Here is a 20,154-nt window from a genome sequence, read left to right as displayed (position 1 = left end):
TTTTGGTGGGAGCATGTGAACACTTACCTGTGGCATGTAGGGTATAGTTTCCTGACCAGGGATCAAACCCAGGCCCCCTAGAGTGGGAGCACAGAATCTTAGCCACTGGACCACCAGGGAAGTACCTTTTTTAAAAAGTACCAACATGTACTTAAAAAAAAAAAAAATGAGATAATGATAGGTTCATGGGAAATTGAAAGCAAATGGGGAGGTCCCACTTACTCATCACTTAGCCTCATCATGGTTACATCTTATATGACCACAGGACACTGGCAAAACCAAGAAGCTGAATTGCGACAATCAGTAGAATTTCATTCAACTTTCACTGGCTTTACAAACATTCATTTGTGTGGGTGTGTGCATGTGTGTGTATCAAGTTCAGTGCAGTTTTATCACATGTGTGGGTGTTTGTGTAACCACAGCTGTGATCAGAATACAGAACTGTGCCATTAGCACCGAATTTGTCATGTTATTCCTCATACCCACACCCAACTTCTCCTCTATCAACCCCTACCTGGTGGCAACCCCTAAACCTGTTCTCTAGCTTCATGATTGTGTTATTTTGAAAACGTGTAAATGGAATCATATGATATGTCATCTTTCGGAGATGAACTTTTTTTACTCAGCAAATTTCCCTTGAGATTTATCCAAATTGATGTGTATCTCAACAGTTTACTCATTTTCACTGCTGAGTTGTATTCCATGATGTGTCCATTCCCCACTTTGTTCAACTATTCACCCACTGAAGGACATTTGGCTTATTTCTGGGTTTTGGCTAATATGAATAAAGCTGCTATGAACATTCTCATACAGATTTTTGCTAAATTACAAAATGCCGGTGAAAGAAATAGAAGATAGCCTAATAGCTCCCTTTTAAGGAGAACCAACTCAATTTTTTCAGCTGAAGATCACATTCATTTACCTAATACTTAGCCTCTTTGAGGGCTCTTTATGGGAGCCTCCTTTTGATAGAAGTCCTCCTGGGATCCAAGTTTAAATTTTTACTCTTTTATTATATGGCAAGATAAAATATCATTTACTTGTGACGGAGGCTCAAAATAGAGGGGACATATGCATACCTATGGCTGGTTCATGTTGATATATGGCAGAAACCCATGCAACATAGTAAAGCAGTTATCCTCCAACTAAAAATAAATAAATTTAAATAAAAAAGAAAAACTCATTTACTGATGTGTTTAAAGTTTTCATACATGGACCAATGGCATAGAGCTTTCATCCTTGCCATTGTCCCTGTCCCTAAAGTCTATCATTAGGATCAGTTATTTCCTAAGAATTAGGTGTGCCGTCCTAGACTAACGTAATCCAAAACGGTGGCTGCTAACCACATGCGTCTATTGAACCCACAGCATTTTTAATTGAGATGTGCTCTAAGTGTGAAATACATACCAAGCCAAAGACTTACTACGAAAGAAAGCATGTAAAATATGCCATTGATAAATTTTTATTATTGATTGCATGCTGAAATATTACTTTGGATATACTAGGTTAAACAGTACACTATTCAAGTGACTTTTGTTCATTTCTTTTTAATTTTCTTTAATACAACTGGAAAATGTAACACTATGTGGCTAGTGTGAAAGGTGTACGTCTATTGGACAGTGATGTCCTCAGAGGAAATGAAGACTGAGGGTGGCCAAGGAACTCGCCCAAATTCACCCTATAAACACGTTACTGATGTCCTCTGTTTACGCTGGTTTTCATTCCAGTGATTACTGATTGGCTGTGTGTCAACATCATGCTTTTGTATTAAACGTGTGACGGCAGGAAGAGATCCTGTTGTTGGGACAGTCAAAAATTGTCCAGATGCTTCTGGATGGTGGGCTCCGTTTCGGGATGCCACTGATGCTATCCTCTTGCTGGCTGCCTCCTATGGCAGCCTCGAGGAACCTGTGCTTCACATGTTCCACTTGGTACAGACATGTTTGAACCACCTTCTACCTTCCGTTTTTCTTCCATGTCTTCCGTTAGTCCTGAAGGCAGATACAAGATGCTGAGCTTTTAAACCCATTTCAGAATCTGTAGCATGTCCTCAGCACATCTCGTGCATATGGGCTAACATTTATTCAGCAATAATGCCCAATTATGTACCATGAATTATAATAATTATTGAATCCTCACACTAGCTCAGTGAGGTACATACCAGCATATATATATATATATATATATATATATATATATATAAAATATATATTTATACATATATCATTGGAGAAGGAAACGGCAACCCACCCCAGTATCCTTGCCTAGAGAATCCTGTGGACAGAGGAGCCTGGTGGGCTGCTGTCCATAGTGTCGCACAGAGTCAGACACGACTGAAGCGACTTAGCATGCATGCATGCATTGGAGAGGGAAATGGCAACCCACTCCAGTGTTCTTGCCTGGAGAATCCCAGGGACAGGGGAGCCTGGTGGGCTGCCGTCTATGGGATCGCACAGAGTTGGACACGACTGAAGCGACTTAGCAGCAGCAGCATACATATATCATATATATAAAGATTTAAATATATTTTATATATTTACATACATATTATATGTAATATAATATATTGTTATATGTAAATACACATATATAACATATTTATATATCTTTATATGTATATTATATATATCCCCTAACAATACAAATAAAAAATAGCTTTTTCTTTCCAATAACAAAAATTTAGAAATCTAAATTACCATTAGCAGAAAAATGGGTAAACTACATTTGGCAAACAATCCAATCTTCTCCCCCAAAATTCCTTATGATACAGGAATTGTTTGTTTAAAAGAGAATTGGCAACAAGATATACACAGAACAGTTTTTGAATCTAAGTCTACTTGTAAAGCTGTGGGGCCAGATTTCCAGCTGAGTGACCTTGGGTGAGTTATTCACCCTCCCTGTGCCTCAGTCTGTAACTGGAGAGGACAGGAGTACTCACCTCTTGGGGCTGTAGAGACGAGTAAAGGAGTTAAGGGATGAACATGCTTACAGCAATGCCTGGCACACAGTGTCAGCTCTTATTGTTTCTCATGTCCATAATTTTTAGTTTCAACTTTTAAAAAAGTGTTTGTTATTAGGAATGAAGATAATGAAAATATTCTGGCCAAAAGGGCAGATGTTACTTATTTAGATAGAGTTGCTAATTCTCTAGATGGAGAGCAGGCATAAACTTGGAAATGACTTTGATAAATCCGGAGTGTTGCTGAAGCAAATATTCGCTGAGGAATACAAATTTAGTAAATAGCTATGAAAAGAGATAACATTAATTACAATCCACAGAGACACTGAATAGGGAATACAGCGCTGGAAACATCTCAAGAGTGGGAATTCAGAGAGCCAGCTGCAGGCTTCACTACTCGGGAGCCAGATCTTCTCAGCAAATTTCCAGATCCTCCCCACCCCATGTGCTTTGCTGTTAACTGTGGGTAAGGACTGACCTACAACTTAGGCTGCTGATGAGTGAGTGATGGTTAGTTGGGGACTTTCCTGGTGGCTCAGATGGTAAAGAGCCCACAATGCAGAAGACCTGAGTTTGATCCCTGGGTTGGGAAGATTCCCTGGAGAAGGGAATGGCTACCCACTTCAGTATTCTTGCCTGGAGAATTTCCTGGACAGAGGAGCCTGGGGGACTACAGTCCATGCAGTTGCAATGAGTCAGACAAGAGCGAGCAGTTAACATTCACTTACTCACCTGGTACACATCTTAGATGTGCGTTGACGAGCCCGTAGGTGAAAAAGTTAGACATCACTAGCACCGCTGCTGCTGTTGAGATGATCACAGAGACATGTTTAGTGGCAAAACAGCCTGTGTGGAGTGGGCTCAGTTTATAAAATGAGACAGAGGATGAGATGATTAGATAGCATCATCGACCCAACGAACATGAATTTGATCTAACTCTGGGAGATAGTATAGGACAGAAGAGCCTGACGTGCTGCAGTCCACGGGGTTGCAAAAAGTCGGACACGACTTAGTGGCTAAACAACAACAAACTCCTCAGAAATGCTATAGCCCGTGATACTGAGATACTAGAAGTGAAACAAGAATGGTTTAGAGAATTCTTTGTGTGTCTTCTTCCTTTAAGTGTTTCACCTTAGTCCAAACTTTGCTAGAAAACACTTTTTTTGGTTTGCTTGTTTGCTCCTGCTATTAAAAAAGGATGTGAAGAAAAGAGACACAAAAATATTGTAAAGGATGCAGTTAGTTCTGTGAGGAAAGGTCCAGGGGTTTGGGATTGTTTGGCCCGGAGAAAAACAGGCTGAGGGAGGCTCAGTGACGACCTTGAGAAAATGTAAGGTCTTATCGTGGGGAACGTGCGCCAGGCTTTTTGTCAGTTTTGTGGAGGACCAAATTAGTGGATGTGAACGCAAATTAAAGCAGAGGGATTTCATGTCCATAACTGTGATCAGAAGTCACAGTGAATAAGTCTTGCTGGAGCTGCCAGGAGAGAACAGGAGTCGGCCTCCAGAGGTTTGAAGAAAAGCAAAAACAAAAGTAAGCCATTAAGACAGTCTTTCGAAAATCTCTTCCAGGACAGGAGGTCTGCTGTTCTTTGGCTCTCACTCCTAAACAAAGAATGTAAAACTGATTTTCTTATTTTCAGTGCAAAACGGTATTTTCTCGCTCATATCTGGGATGTTTATCAAGTGCCCCAAACCACTTTCTCCTGCCCCTTGTTCCTCTAAGACTGGTTGCCGTTGTTGTTGTTCAGTTGCTCAGTTGTGTTGGACTCTGTGACCCCCATGAAGTGCATAGTGCCAGGCTTCCCTGGCCTTCACCATCTCCCGGAGTTTGTTCAAACTTATGTCCACTGAGTCGGTGCTGCCATCCAGCCATCTCATCGTCTGTTGCCCCCTACTCCTCTTGCCCTCTATCTTTCCCAGCATCAGGGGCTGTTCCAATAAGTTGACTATTTGCATCAAGTGGCCAAAGAATTGCAGCTTCAGCATCAGTCTTTCCAATGAATATTCAGGATTGATTTCCTTTAGGATTTACTGGTTTGATCTCCTTGCAGTCCAGGGGACTCTCAAGAGTGTTCTCCAATACCACAGTTCGAAAGCATCAATTCTTCGGTGCTCAGCCTTCTTTATGGGCCTACTCTCACATCTGTACATGACTACTGGAAAACCATAGTTTTGACTATATACACCTTTGTCAGCAAAGTGATTATGTTGTCTAGGTTTGTCATAGCTTTTCTTCCAAGGAGCAAGCGTCTTTAATTTCATGGCTGCAGCCACCGTTTGCAGTGATTTTGGAGCCCAAGAAAATAAAATATGTCAGTGTTTCCACTTTCTCCCCCTGTATTTGTGAAGTGATGGGACTGGATGCCATGATCTTCGTTTTTTGGATGTTGAGTTTTAAGCCCGCTTTTTCACCTTCATCAAGAGGCTCTTTGCTTCTGGACTTCTGGTTAAATCTGCCTCTGCATATTTATCCCTACTTGCCTTCCCTTTACCTGTTTCTGTCCTCCTGGGGCTCATCCTCTTATCTCCTCTCAAAGTTGCCTGTCTCCTTCCTCTATTTCCCAAATTCTCTGAGTTGCATCTCTGTTTTTTCTTTTATTATTTCTATTTCTAAGGCGTAGAATCAAGACGCAACTTGACAGCACGTGTCACATGAATTTACGTTTTGTAATCTGAATGCATACAGTCCTGAGATGTATTTGCAAGGTGTATTTTCTATGAAAATGTGTAAGTTTAGCCCTTTCATTAAAAGGTAATTCAAGTTCATTCTAAAATTGTAACATGTATAAGTATAGCACAGTATGGTATGGTCTGGAATATGTGAGTGTTTGGCAACTACTGCTGTGGGTCAAGTCTGGCCCTCTTCTTGTTTTTATATCATCTTTGGGCAAAGAATGGCTTCTGTAGTTTTTAAATGTTTGAAAAAGTGTGGTCCAGTGGCTAAGACTCCAAGCTCCCAATACAGGGGTCCCAGGTTTGATACCTGAGCCGGGATCGATGTTCCACATATTGTGACTAAAGATACTGCATGTGCGACCAAGACCTGGTGCAGCCAAATGAATCATTAAATACAAATAAATATTAAAAAGGGCTTCCCAGGTGGCGCTAGTGGCAAAGAACGAGCCTGCCAGCACAGGAGACATAAAGAGACTTGGGTTCAATCCCTGTGTCGGGAAGATCCCTTGGAGGAAGGCACGACAATCCACTCCAGTATCATTGCCTGGAGAATCCCCTGGACAGAGAAGCCTGGCGGGCTACAGGCCACAGGGTCAAAAAGGGTTGGACACAACTGAAGTGACTTACCACAAATATTAAAAAAAAATAAAGCACTAAGTGGGAAACAACACTTACAGTTGCACCTCCAGTTCTCTTGGCAAAAGTAGAGAAAAAGCATGTAAAGTTGTGCCAGGAGGAAAGCCCTGCCTCAGTTATGACAAGAAATTAATATGTCCAGAGGTGGAAATTCACATACAGGAGGATTAAATGATAGTTCTCACAATATGTTCATAAAAACGTAATAAAGTGCTTTCCTATGCTACATATGCTCTTTGTGTGTGTGTCCATATTATAAGGCAGGGTATATAAACACGTGCTTTTCATACTGTGGATTACAGAACCATATAATGGACCAGGAGATAAAAGAGATCTCAAGATACAAAGAGATTTTGTTAGGTTGCTTTTCTCATTTTTTTTCAAAAAAATTTTTTTTTCTCATTTATTTGGCTGTGCTGAGTCTCAGTTGTGGCATGTGGGATCTAACTCCCTGACCAGGGATCAAACCCAAGCCCCCGCATTGGGAACATGAAGTCTTAGCCACTGGGCCACCTGGGAAGTCCCTCTTCTCTCATCATATACCTTAGTTCATTACAAATTAATCTGTTTCCAAGATGACAGTTCTGCAGAGTTAAACATTTATTGAGCTGTTGTTAAATATTAGGCATTGTGTTAGGTGCTGAGTATGCAAAGAAAAGTGTAACCTGGCCCCTTGGCCTTTGGAGATTGTAGTAAATGAACTAGCGAAAATTGTATCTTCTAAAGTGTTGTTTTCTGCTATCAGAATGATAGGAATATGAACCAGTAATTTTACTTCTAGGTACCCACTCCAAAGAATTAAAAGTAGTTAGGCCAACAAATACCTACACATAAATATTCATAGAAATATTATTCACAGTAGCCAAAAGGCAGGAAACAGCCTTATCCTTCTGCTGATGAATGGTAACCACAATGTGGCCTATACATAAAGTGGGATATTGTTCAACCGCTAAGAAAATAGCGTTCTGATTCTACAATATGGATGTACCTTGAAAATTTAAGCTAGATGAAGGAAAGAAGACAAAGTGTCACATCTCACACATCCAGAATAGATAGGTTTGTAGAGCCATAAAGCAGGTTGGTGGTTGTCAGTGGCTGAGAGGAAGAGAGTGGACAGTGACTGCTTGGTGGGTATAGGCTCCTCTTTTGGGGTGATGAAAATATTTTGGAGCCAGATAAAGGTGATGGTTGTGTAACACTGTGGCTATGCTAAATGTGGCTGAATTGTACACTCTAATGGGGTTAGTTTTACATTTAATGTGACTATAAAATATTCTATTTCTGTGAATTTCACTTTAAAAACAGTAAATTTGTAAATAAACACAACCAGCATCACAGTTGTGGTATTAGCGCATTACTGCGTGCTTACCATGGCCTGTAGACTCTTCACATGGATTATCTTGTTGAATCCTCAAATTAACCCAGTGAGGGAGATGCCATTAATATAAGCATCTTATGGACGGACAAACAGAAGTTTAGAAGAGTTGGGTGATGTGTCTCAAGTCACACAGCTTGTAAGAATCGCTCGTAAGGTCCCCACTCCGGCAGTGAGAGTCTTACACTTGCACTTCTCAGCCTGTCTGCTCATTGATCAGGATCCTTGGATCTCTGTCCTTTCATTTCCCAGTGCCTATTTCCCCCACATATGCGGCCTCCTACTTCCCAACCTGCTGGGTGAGTCTGAAGGTCAAACAACTCAGGAAAGGTGACCTTCAATTTCACTGCTGACTCTTGGGCTTCGGGAACCCAGGTGACTCAGCAGGGGGCCTGAGCCGCAGCTGTGGTCCTTCCGGCCCACCTTTGCCCTAGTTTCTTTCTAGATGAAATCTCCGTGCCTTTATAAAATAGGAGCACCTGCCTTTGGTCACAAGCGCCCACCCACTTTCTCTCATCAGTCATGGACATGCTTCAGTGGTTCTTCCTTTTCTCTTCTATTCGTCAACTTTTCTCTCCAATGACCCATTTAACCATCATATTTAGCTCCACCCCTCTTGCAAGCCTCCATCCCACTTCTCTTTCCTTTACAGCAAAAGTCCTCATAATGTTTGACCCGATGCTGGGAAAGATTGACGGCAAGAGGAGAAGATGGTTGGAGGGCATCATTGACTCAATGGACTTGAGTTTGAGCAAACTTCGGGAGATAGTGAAGGACAGGGAAGCCTGGCGTGCTACAGTTCATGGGGTCGCAGACTCAGACACAACTGAGCAACCGAACAACAAAAACAAATGTTTGTCTCATCTCTCTGTCTTCAATCTCTCTCCTACCCTTCACTCTAAATTTGCTAGAGGTCTCTGCTCCACCCTCTACCATGACTTCTTTGGTTAAGGTCCCCAAGCATCTCCCCATGCCTAGACCCCAGGTTGACACTCAGTTCTCACCTACTTCATCTATAGCAGCATTCGGTGCAGTTTCATCTCTTCTCCAAGACTTTCTTCCTTTGGCTTCCAGAACATCTCCTCTCTTCATTTTCCTCCCTGCTCAGCCTCCATGGCTATTTTAATCTTTCTTCTCTGACCTGTTAGATCAGAGGTTCCCAGAGCTGCATCCTGAACCTCTTCTCTCCTCCCCCTGTATCACTCATATGTGGAGATAGGATCTAGTTTTATGACCTTAAGTACCATCTATATCGGACTTCCCAGGTGGCAGAGTGGTAGAGAATCTATCTGCCAAAGCAGGAGACGCAAGACACATGGGTTTGATCCTTGGGTGAAGATCCACTGAAGAAGGAAATGGTAACCTACTCCAGTATTCTTGCCTGGAAAATTCCATGGACAGAAGAGACTGGCAGGCTACAGTCCATGGGATCTCAAAGAGTTGGACCCATCTGAGCACACATGCACACACACATCATTATATACTGATGACTCCCAGATAAAATCAACCTGGACAGCTCTCCTCAGTCTAGGAGAGCAGACTCACATCTTCAAGTGCTTACTTAACATCTCCATGTGACTGCCTAAAAGATATCTCAAATTTAAAGCATTTACAACTGAATTTCTACACTTCCTTAAAAGCCAGTTTATCACAGTTCTTTCCAAGTCTGTTAATGACTGTGTCTGCCTTCCAGTTGCTCAGACTAACAACCTTGGCGTCATCCCAGACTCCCCTTTCTCTCACTCTGCCATCCAGCCTGTCAGGAAAGCCTTTCAGTTCAGTTCAGTCGCTCAGTCGTGTCCGACTCTTTGCGACCCCATGAATTGCAGCACTCCAGGCCTCCCTGTCCATCACCAACTCCCGGAGTTCACCCAGACTTACGTCCATTGAGTCAGTGATGCCATCCAGCCATCTCATCCTCTGTCATCCCCTTCTTCTCCTGCCCCCAATCCTTCCCAGCATCAGAGTCTTTTCCAATGAGTCAACTCTCCGCATGAGGTGGCCAAAGTACTGGAGTTTCAGCTTTAGCATCATTCCTTCCAAAGAAATCCCAGGGCTCATCTCCTTCAGAATGGACTGGTTGGGACGGTCAAGAGTCTTCTCCAACACCACAGTTCAAAAGCATCAATTCTTTGGCGCTCAGCTTTCTTCACAGTCCAACTCTCACATCCATACATGACCACTGGAAAAACCATAGCCTTGACTAGATGGACCTTTGTTGGCAAACTAATGTCTCTGCTTTTCAATATGCTATCTAGGTTGGTCATAACGTTTCTTCCAAGGAGTAGGCATCTTTTAATTTCATGGCTGCAGTCACCATCTGCAGTGATTTTGGAGCCCCAAAAAATTAAGTCTGACACTGTTTCCATTGTTTCCCCATCTATTTCCCATGAAGTGATGGGACCAGATGCCATGATCTGAATGTTGAGCTTTAAGCCAACTTTTTCACTCTCCACTTTCACTTTCATCAAGAGGCTTTTTAGTTCATCTTCACTTTCTGCCATAAGGGTGGTGTCATCTGCATATCTGAGGTTATTGGTATTTCTCCCGGAAATCTTAAATCCAGCTTGTGTTTCTTCCAGTCCAGCATTTCTCATGATGTACTCTGCATATAAGTTAAATAAGCAGGGTGACAATGTACAGCCTTGACGTATTCGTTTTCCTATTTGGAACCAGTCTCTTGTTCCATGTCCAGTTCTAACTGTTGCTTCCTGACCTGCATACAGATTTCTCAAGAGGCAGGTCAGGTGGTCTGGTATTCCCATCTCTGTCAGAATTTTCCATAGTTTATTGTGATCCACAGAGTCAAAGGTTTTGGAATAGCAAGAAGAGGAAAGCCTTTACCTGTGTCCAATAGGGAAAAAGAAAAAAAGGGCACCCACTATGGAGAACAGTATGAAGATGTCTCCAAAAACTGAAATTAGAGTTACCATATTATCCGTTAATCTCATTCCTGGACATATATCTGGACAAAGCTGTAATTCAAAATGATATACACACCCTTATATTCATAACAGCACTATTCCCAATAGCAAAGATATGGAAACAAACTAAACATACATTGACAGATAAATGGATAAAGGAGATGTGGTATACATATATATTTTGGCCACCTGATGTGAAGAGTTGACTGATTGGAAAGGACCCTGATGCTGGGAAATGAAGGCAAAATGAGAAGAGGGCAGCAGAGGATGAGATGTTTAGATAGCATCATCAACTCAATGGACATGAATTTGAGGAATCTCCAGGAGACAGTGAAAGACAGGGAAGCCTGGCGGGCTGCAGTCCAGAGTTGGAGATGACTTAGTGACTGAACAACAAACAACAATATTATATATACTACATTTAATATATATAATGGAATATTACTCAGCCATAAAAAGAAGGAAATAATACCATATGCAGTTACATGGATGGACCTAGTGATTATCAGATTAAGTGAAGTAAGTCAGAAAGAGAAAGACAAATACTTCATGATATCACTTATACGTGGAATCTAAACTATAACAGAAATGGGATTTCCCTGGGGGTCTTTAGCTCACACCATTGCTAGCTGGATAAAGAACTGGGACTGGATGACAATTATTGAGATAATTTGCTACACAGCAAAAACTTAGCTGAAAACTAGATAAACCACCTTTAATTGATTTCTCTTTTATTTGCCTAATTAGATGAAAAATTATTTAATGCAACAATGTGTATGTAAGTTACCTCGTTTTATAACTTGAAGTCCTTGACCTTTCTAAGTGCTGTCACTCACAAATCTCACTGGTAGGAGTAGGCTTTGTTGTTGTTTTACTGTATTTCTCTTAGGAACCACATCTAGTTTCAAAAAGGCTTGTATTTTTAAAGCCCAAAGCAAAGGACTACAAAAGTAAACTCTTGAAATTTTCAGACCCTTGAACAGACATTTGTGACATCTGGTTTCTTGAAATCTTCTAATGAACATCAGCTCCAAATGCAGAGAAAAATTCAAAGCCACAAGAAAGAAGAGAAAGACTTTCGTCCAAAGGGTCTTACCTACTACCTGCCCAAACATGCTACCTTAGAAATGGTTAAGTATTTTAAAGGTTTTTCTGTCATTCAACTAAAGGGAAATTATTCTAAACGTTTTCCGTATGTTTTGAACAATAATAAAAAGGAATATTTTTAGAGCATTGTTCCCTATGCCAAGATGTGAAAGTCACAGTCATCTTTCTATCAGGGAGCCATAATGATGGACATGAATTTCTCATTTATTTTATGAAATTGTAATAAATGACTAAATCAGGAAATCATAATTGCATTTCCCAAATGGCATGAGTAAAAGCCATTAAGGATGCCAGGAAATTTGGGGGAGGGAACAAGCTTCTTTCAGGAATAAAGCCCCCAAACAAAAAGCAGCTGTTTTTAAACATTTGACGTGCAGAAAGACGAATTCCACCCTAACCATTGTTTCACAAAGTGCAAGAACGTCCCAAAGGGTTCTTTTCACTGCAAATGCTTTTGCCCCTGTTATGAAATCATAGTATCTGCTTCTAAAGTCTGCTCTTAATTTTCATCAAATCTGAAGGCAAAAATGAAAAATATGTCACCCTCGTCTTTCAATTTTTTTTTTATCTTTTGAATTTTAAAATGTATTTATCTTGGCCGGTGTGGAGAATATTTCCAGGTAGACAGTATTACTCTCTTTGATATGAAATGAGATATATTTTGAAATGCCAACCAACAACCAGTTTCATGGGAAAAACATGAGATACTCATGCTGATCTATTGCACGTTAAGGTGGGGATAGCAGTGTGTGTGTGTGACCTTTCAATAAATATCCTTCCATTGAAAAAACACACTTTGATGCTGACACTTTAACAAGTGAACTGAGCACATAATCTTACAGTGAATTAGAGAAAGAGTCAATGAAATCATTAAGCACAAACTGTCTGATTAGCAAACTAATTTATGAGATGCTCATTTTCCTCTTCTTTGCTCTTTTTGCATGATAAGTTGCTTCAGTCCTGTCCGACTATGTGTGATCCTATGGCCTGTAGCCTGCCAGGCTCCTCTGTCCATGGAATTCTCCAGGCAACAATACTGGGAGTGGGATGCCATGCCCTCCTCCAGGGGATCTTCCCGACTCAGGGATTGAACCTAGATGTCCTGCATAACAGGCAGATTCTTTACGGTCTGATCCACTAGGGAAGACTTTTTGCTCTTTAAGTAAATGAGTTTCTCGACCTTATTTTGGGCTCACTTGGTAAAGAATCCACCTGCCAATGCAGAAGACGTGTGTTTGATACACCCGCCAATATTTATTTTTTACTTTTTTAACTTTTTTTTTTCTGGATGTGGGCCATTTTTAAAGTCATTATTGAATTTTTTTAAATATAATACTGTTTATTTTTTATGTTTTGGTTTTTTTGCTAGAAAGGCATGTGGGATCTTAGTTCCCTGACCAGGGATTGAACCCACACCCTCTGCACTGGAAGGCAAAGTCTTAACCACTGCACCACCAGGGGAGTCTCTACTCCTAATTTTTTTTTTAATTTTATTTTTTTAAATTAACTAATTTGTTTATTTTACTTTACAATATTGTATTGGTTTTGCCATACATTGACTTGAATCCACCATGAGTGTACATGTGTTCCCCATCCTGAACCACCCCCCACCTCCCTCCCCATCCCATCCCTCTGGGTCATCCCAGTGCACCAGCCCCGAGCACCCTATATCATGCATCAAACCTGGACTGGCAATTCATTTCACATATATTATACATGTTTCAATGCCATTCTCCCATATTATCCCACCCTCGCCCTCTCCCAGAGTCCAAAAGATTGTTCTATACATCTGTGTCTCTTTTGCTGTCTTGCATACAGGGTTATCATTACCTTCTTTCTAAATTCCATATATATGCGTTAGTATACTGTATTGGTGGTTTTCTTTCTGGTTTACTTCACTCTGTATAATAGGCTCCAGTTTCATCCACCTCATTAGAACTGATTCAAACGTACTCTTTTTAATGGCTGAGTAATACTCCATTGTGTATATGTACCACTGCTTTCTTATCCATTCATCTGCTGATGGACATCTAGGTTGCTTCCATGTCCTGGCTATTATAAACAGTGCTGCGATGAACATTGGGGTACATGTGTCTCTTTCAATTCTGGTTTCCTTAGTGTGTATGCCCAGCAGTGGGATTGCTGGGTCATATGGCAGTTCTATTTCCAGTTTTTTAAGGAATCTCCACACTGTTCTCCATAGTGGCTGTACTAGTTTGCATTCCTACCAACAGTGTAAGCGGGTTCCCTTTTCTCCACACCCTCTCCAGCATTTATTGCTTGTAGACTTTTAGATCGCAGCCATTCTGACTGGCATGAAATGGTACCCCATTGTGGTTTTGATTTGCATTTCTCTGATAATGAGTGACGTTGAGCATCTTTTCATGTGTTTGTTAGCCATCTGTATATCTTCTTTGGAGAAATGTTTGTTTAGTTCTTTGGCCCACTTTTTGATTGGGTCTTTTATTTTTCTGGAATTGAGCTGCAGGAGTTGCTTGTATATTTTTGAGATTAATTCTTTGTTCATTGCTTCATTTGCTATTATTTTCTCCCATTCTGAAGGCTGTCTTTTCACCTTGCTTATAGTCTCCTTTGTTGTGCAGAGCTTTTAATTTTAATTAGGTCCCATTTGTTTATTTTTGCTTTTATTTCCAATACTCTGGGAGGTGGGTCATAGAGGATCCTGCTGTGGTTTATGTCGGAGAGTGTTTTGCCTATGTTTTCCTCTAGGAGTTTAATAGCTTCTGGTCTTATGTTTGGATCTTTAATCCATTTTGAGTTTATTTTTGTGTATGGTGTTAGAAAGTGTTCCAGTTTCATTCTTTAATTTTAAATTGTCTTATTCCACCTGCCAATGCAGGAGACACAAGAGTCACAGATTCAATCCTTGGGTCAGAAAGATTCCCCTGTAGTAGGAAATGGCAACCCACTGTAGTATTATTGCCTAGAAAGTTTCATGGACAGAGGAACCTGGCCAGCCTGTGGTGTTGCAAAGAATTGGACATGACTGAGCATGCATGCACACAGGCACATTTCTCTGACTCTATGAATTAGGACTACTGGCTTATCATGACATTTGAATTAATTGAGCAGGGAATTCCCTCTTGGGAATAAGATTATTTTAACAAACAACATGGAAATAATTTGTGTTATGTTACATATATGAGTGGGAATAAAGCGAAAATTATTCTCAGTCTATATGCACTTATGTCTTTGGCTAATGGCAGCTTGCCAGAAGCCTATGGTCAGTATATGTAAAATGTTACTTATTGAGAGTAATGGGAACCCTTTGTGACCTCCAATTTCAATTTCTTATAGCTTCAGTTCAGTTCAGTTCAGTCGCTCAGCCGTGTCCGACTCTTTGCGACCCCATGAATCGCAGCACGCCAGGCCTCCCTGTCCATCACCAACTCCCGGAGTTCACCCAGACTCACGTCCATCGAGTCAGTGATGCCAGCCAGCCATCTCATCCTCTGGCGTCCCCTTCTCCTCCTGCCCCCAATCTCTCCCAGCATCAGAGTCTTTTCCAATGAGTCAACTCTTCACATGAGGTGGCCAAAGTACTGGAGTTTCAGCTTTAGCATCATTCCTTCCAAAAGAAATCCCAGGGCTCATTTCCTTCAGAATGGACTGGTTGGATCTCCTTCTTAGAGGAGTTAAAAGAACTGATGATGGAACGCTTGTAACAGATTCTGCATCATGACCTAGTCATTCTGCAACACATTTTCTCCAGGACATATTTTCCCCCAAAGTCATCACTCAGAATGCTGCCTTCTCTCTTAGGGAGAAAGCCCCAGAAGGTCAAAGTCAAAGGCCTCCCCTTTGACCCATGACCAACGTGTGTTATAGATCTGTGTGGGAATCTGTTGCATGTGACAGGGTCTTCTATTTCAATCTAGAATGGAGACTTTTGCAAAGGTGAAGTGGCAGTGTGTTGGGGCCAATGATATAACTTCTCATTTGGGGATATTTTTCTCAAAGGGTTTCCTCTGAGGTCCTGGGACCCCATAGCCACTAAAGGATCTCTGATTTGGCCACAAACAGAACATAGGATCCACCAACCCAATTCTTTTTTGGATCTGTCTGCATTTTCCCCATTTCAGTCTATTTTTGGTAACTGGCTACAAGATCATATAAACAGCTATGAAAGCCCAAGAACGAAGCATGCAATTGCATTCATTTTGGAGAACATTAATTGCGTGCCTATGGTTTGGAGAGCTTTGCCCTGGGTCCTGAATGTAAACTGTGGGCTTTGCTCTCCTCACATGGAGCCCAAGTTCCCATTTAAATGGGGCATGTTTGCACGTACACACAGATGCCAGCACCCAGCCACCGAAGTACAAACACTGTTAACCTGTGACTCACAAATCTACCCAGACTGGAGAAGGCAAGTTACAATTTAGGGATACCCTTGATGCAAACATACTCAAACCCGATCTTCCAGACGTGACAACTTGAAATGTACATGAATATGGGGGACAGCAAAGGTCCTTTGCCAACAAAGGTGCGAATAGTCAAAGCTATGGTTTTTCCAGTGGTCATGTATGGATGTGAGAGTTGGACCATAAAGAAGGCTGAGCACCGAAGAATTGATGCTTTTGAGCTGTGATGTTGGAGAAGACTCTTGAGAGTCCCTTGGGTTGCAAGAAGATCAAACCGTCAATCCTAAAGAAAATAAATCCTGAATATTCACTGGAGGGATTGATGCTGAAGCTGAAGCTCCAATACTTTGGCCACCTGATGTGAAGAGCCAACTCATTAGAAAAGACCCTAATCTTGGGAAAGATTGAAGGCAGGAGGAGACAGGGGATGACAGAGGATGAGACGGTTGGATGGCATTACTGACTCAAGTTTGACATGATTTTTACCAAGCTCTGGGAGATGGTGAAAAACAGGGAGGTCTGGTGTGCTGCAGTCCATGGAGTCACAGAGAGTCAGACACAACTCAGCGACTGAACAACATGAGGGACGGCCATGGGCTCTGTCTGTCCGGTGGCTCCGGTTTACAGGGAAACACGTTAGAACAAGCTAACCAGGGGCAAAGGAATTGTCCAGGAGTGCAGGATTTAGTTGAGAGGAAGTTATTACCTATTTTGGTCTTTTGGTTTCTTCTAGATATTTCAATTATCATAGCGGATAGAAGTGAACTGGAGAAATCAGAGATTCTTGCCTGCAATGCAGGAATCTCAGGTTCGATCTCTAGGTTGGGAAGATCTCCTGGAGAAGGGCATGGCAACCCACTCCAGTATACTTGCCTGGAGAATCCCACGGACAGAGGAGCCTGGTGGGCTATAGTCCATGGGGTTGCAAAGAACTGGACACAACTGAGCGATTAACATTCGTTTTTTCTGATTTAATATTGGTCTCTGATTTCAGCATTCTTCTTTTAGAACTTTGAGTGGGTCACAGATTTCTTAAGCTTTAGTTTATCTGGAGGAAAAGCACAGACATCCTTCTTATATAGACTCATGGGTATTACAAAACAGGGCAATTTCAGGTCCACCACATCCTGGTACAGCATATGCAATTTGACTAAAGACCAGCTTACATACAGGATTGGAGGTGGAGGTGGGTAACAGGGATAAAGCAGCAGATTCCAGCCTTTCTGCCTTCATGAAAGCAACAATCCTTGTTTTTCTCAATCCCAGGTACCCCAATGTTATCCGTCTTGAGCAGCATCTTTCAGGCTATGAGTAGGGCTTCATTACGTTGGGAGACCAACTGTCCTACTTTGTCTGGAACAGTCCTGATTTCAGTCCTAAAAGTTCATGCATCCCAGGAACGGCCCCCAGCCCTGGGACAACAAATTTTAGAAACTGCTTCTTACAGTTTATACCTTTTAGAGATATAAAAGACAGTACTATATCAAGGCACTTAATGAGTTCTTCAGCAAAGATACCTGTTGAAACTCATTGTTTCCTAAATTTTTTGGCCATAGAACCCTTGACAACATCTCTTTAACACTGCTTATTTTAACTTGAAAAATACTCTTATGGTTACAAGGATATTGTGATTTGTAAGAAGAAGTGTATTTCTGATATATATTTGGTTTTTGTGGTTTCTGGTGTACAACTCCCCAAACCCTTGGAATTTCCCAAGCAGTATGAGAAATGCGAGCATCTTTGGTCATAATATTTGGTCTCTAGTCTTCAGTTAGTGAAAGCCTGATGGCTTCACTTCTGTGCCATCAGGGTAAAATGAGTGTCTTGTTATTCATAACAAGCCCCTTTTCCAGCACGGCTAGGTTTATGTTAATGAGGTAAATTTTGGAGAGCGTATAAAGAATGGGGACAGGTTGGTAGGAAATCAACCATGAACTTTCTGGCCCTTCCTGATTTCTGGAGAGGGAAGAGAGGCTAGATGTTGAACCCATCACCAATGGCCAGTAATTTAATCAGTCGTGCCTGTAATGAAGGCTACATAAAAATCCCAAAAGAAGGGGTTCAGAGCATCTCTGAGTTTGTGAACGCTTGGAGATTTGAGAAGAGTGACCTCTTGAGAGAGCTCTTGTCCTCTCCCCATACGTCTTTGCTCTACACATCTCCTCCATCTGGCTGTTCCTGAATTGTATCCTTTTAGAATAAACCAGTCGCTCAGTTGTGTCTGACTCTTTGCGACCCATGGACTGTAGCCTACCTACCACGCTCCTCCGTCCATGGAATTTTCCAGGCAAGAGTACTGGAGTGGGTTGCCATTTCCTTCTCCAGGGGATCTTCCCAACCCAGGGATGGAACCTGGGTCTCCCGCATTGCAAACAGACACTTTTACCATCTGAGCCACCAGGGAAGCTCAGAATAAACCAGTGATCTAGTAAGTAAAATGTTTCTCCGAGTTCTATGAGTAGGTGTTGTTGGGACCTCTGACCTCTAGCCAGTTTGTAGGTCAGAAGCCCAGGTGACAATCTAGGCTTGCTTTGGTGCCTCAAGTCGGGGCAGCCATGCGGATGAGCCCTTAACCTGTGGGCTCTGACACTGTCTCCTGGCGGAGAGTGACAGAACTGACTTGAATTGGAGGACAACCCGCTGGTGGGGTAAGGAAATAATCTCAAACTCACACACTGAAATTAAACATAGACTTTTTAGTTGCCCTTTTCAATCTTGTGGAGTAATGAATGTATCAAGCATTGTTTTCTATTAAGCAAGTTTCTGGAAGCACCTACCACCCTTCCCTATTTCACTAGTGGAATGGGTTGCCGTTTCTTTCTTCAGAGGATCTTCCCAAACCAGGGATGGAACCGCGTCTCTTATGTCTCCTGCATTGACAGGCAGATTCTTTACCACTGAGCCAACCTGGAAAACCCTGTTTTTATACATATTTTGTTGTTATGCACCGACATTGTGTTGGGGCTTCCCTGTTGGCTTAGATGTTAAAAAATCTGCCTGTAATGTGGGAGACCAGGGTTCGATCTCTGGGTCAGGAAGATCCCTGGGAGAAGGGAATGGCTACCCACTCCGGTATTCTTGCCTGGAGAATTCAATGGACTTAGGAGCCTGGCGGGCTACAGTCCATGGGGTTGAGACGAGTTGGACACGACTGAGCAAATAACACTTTCACTCCATTTTCAACTTATAAAATTTGTTTTTTTAAAGTGCCTCTTATGTGTTTCCTACATCCATTAGTTTGTATTATCCTTTAACAAAGGAAAGAAACCGTAGCCCATCCTATGTCCTATTTTCATAATTCTGAAATAAACTTCTACCTTCAAAGAGGAAAGTTGGCAGGTAGGTCATTGTTCTTGTGCAGGTTGTACCACAGGTCATAGATCACAGAGTGACTTCAAAGGACACTCAGCCCACACACTACTGTATACAAGACAGATAACCAGTAAGGGCCTACCGGATAGTGCAGGAAACGCGACTCAGTATTCTGTGATAACCTATATGAGAAAAGAATCTGAAAAAGAGTGAATATATGTATAACTAAATCACTTTGCTGTACACCTGAAACTAACACAACATTGTAAATCAACTATAGTTCAATAATTTTTTTTAAAGGCAAAAAATAAAAAAAAAGATGTGTTTCTGATTCCCACTTCTGACTAAGAAGGCACTTTTCCCTCAGTAAGAAGGTGTTACAAGCAATGGTTAGAGGTGTCTAGAATCATTTATAAGTGGAATAAGCTTCTGTGCTCTGACCTAAGAAATTTCCCACTGCAAACCTAACGGTGGTGCTTAGGGTCTGGCATGTGATTGGCTCAGAAATATTTGTACTGAATGGAACTAATCTTCACTTATACTCTTGCTTCCATGGGGGTGGGGGTGGGGGGTGAGGGGATGGATTTTGAATTACAAATGTTTATAACACAACTTGTTTAAAAATTGGAGATAATCTGTATTTATTTATTGTCTTTTCATTTTTTGCTTTTAATTTATTTTAAAAATTTATTTATTTTAATTGGATGATAATTACTTTTACAATATGGTGATTTTTTTTTTTTTTTTGCCATACATCAATATGAGTAGGCCATAGGCATAT

At 41.5% G+C, this 20,154-nt stretch overlaps 1 long non-coding RNA gene across 1 annotated transcript in view; it reads right to left on the bottom strand.

Annotated features, from left to right (window-relative positions):
• Positions 1 to 1,439: 1,439 nt before the first annotated feature.
• The window catches only part of LOC113878880, a 104,564-nt gene continuing 85,849 nt past the window's right edge, over positions 1,440 to 20,154 (bottom strand). The window contains exons 3-4 of the long non-coding RNA XR_003507154.1: positions 3,692 to 3,763; positions 1,440 to 1,991 (exon numbers count right to left, since the gene is read on the bottom strand). This is a non-coding gene — a long non-coding RNA (uncharacterized LOC113878880). The remainder of the gene's footprint in view (positions 1,992 to 3,691; positions 3,764 to 20,154) is intronic.

The sequence above is a fragment of the Bos indicus x Bos taurus genome, chromosome 20, assembly GCF_003369695.1.
Source record: "Bos indicus x Bos taurus breed Angus x Brahman F1 hybrid chromosome 20, Bos_hybrid_MaternalHap_v2.0, whole genome shotgun sequence".
Classification (NCBI taxonomy): domain Eukaryota; kingdom Metazoa; phylum Chordata; class Mammalia; order Artiodactyla; family Bovidae; genus Bos; species Bos indicus x Bos taurus.
The sequence above is the reverse complement of the archived record's forward strand: the minus strand, read 5'-3'. Positions and strand labels throughout refer to the sequence as shown.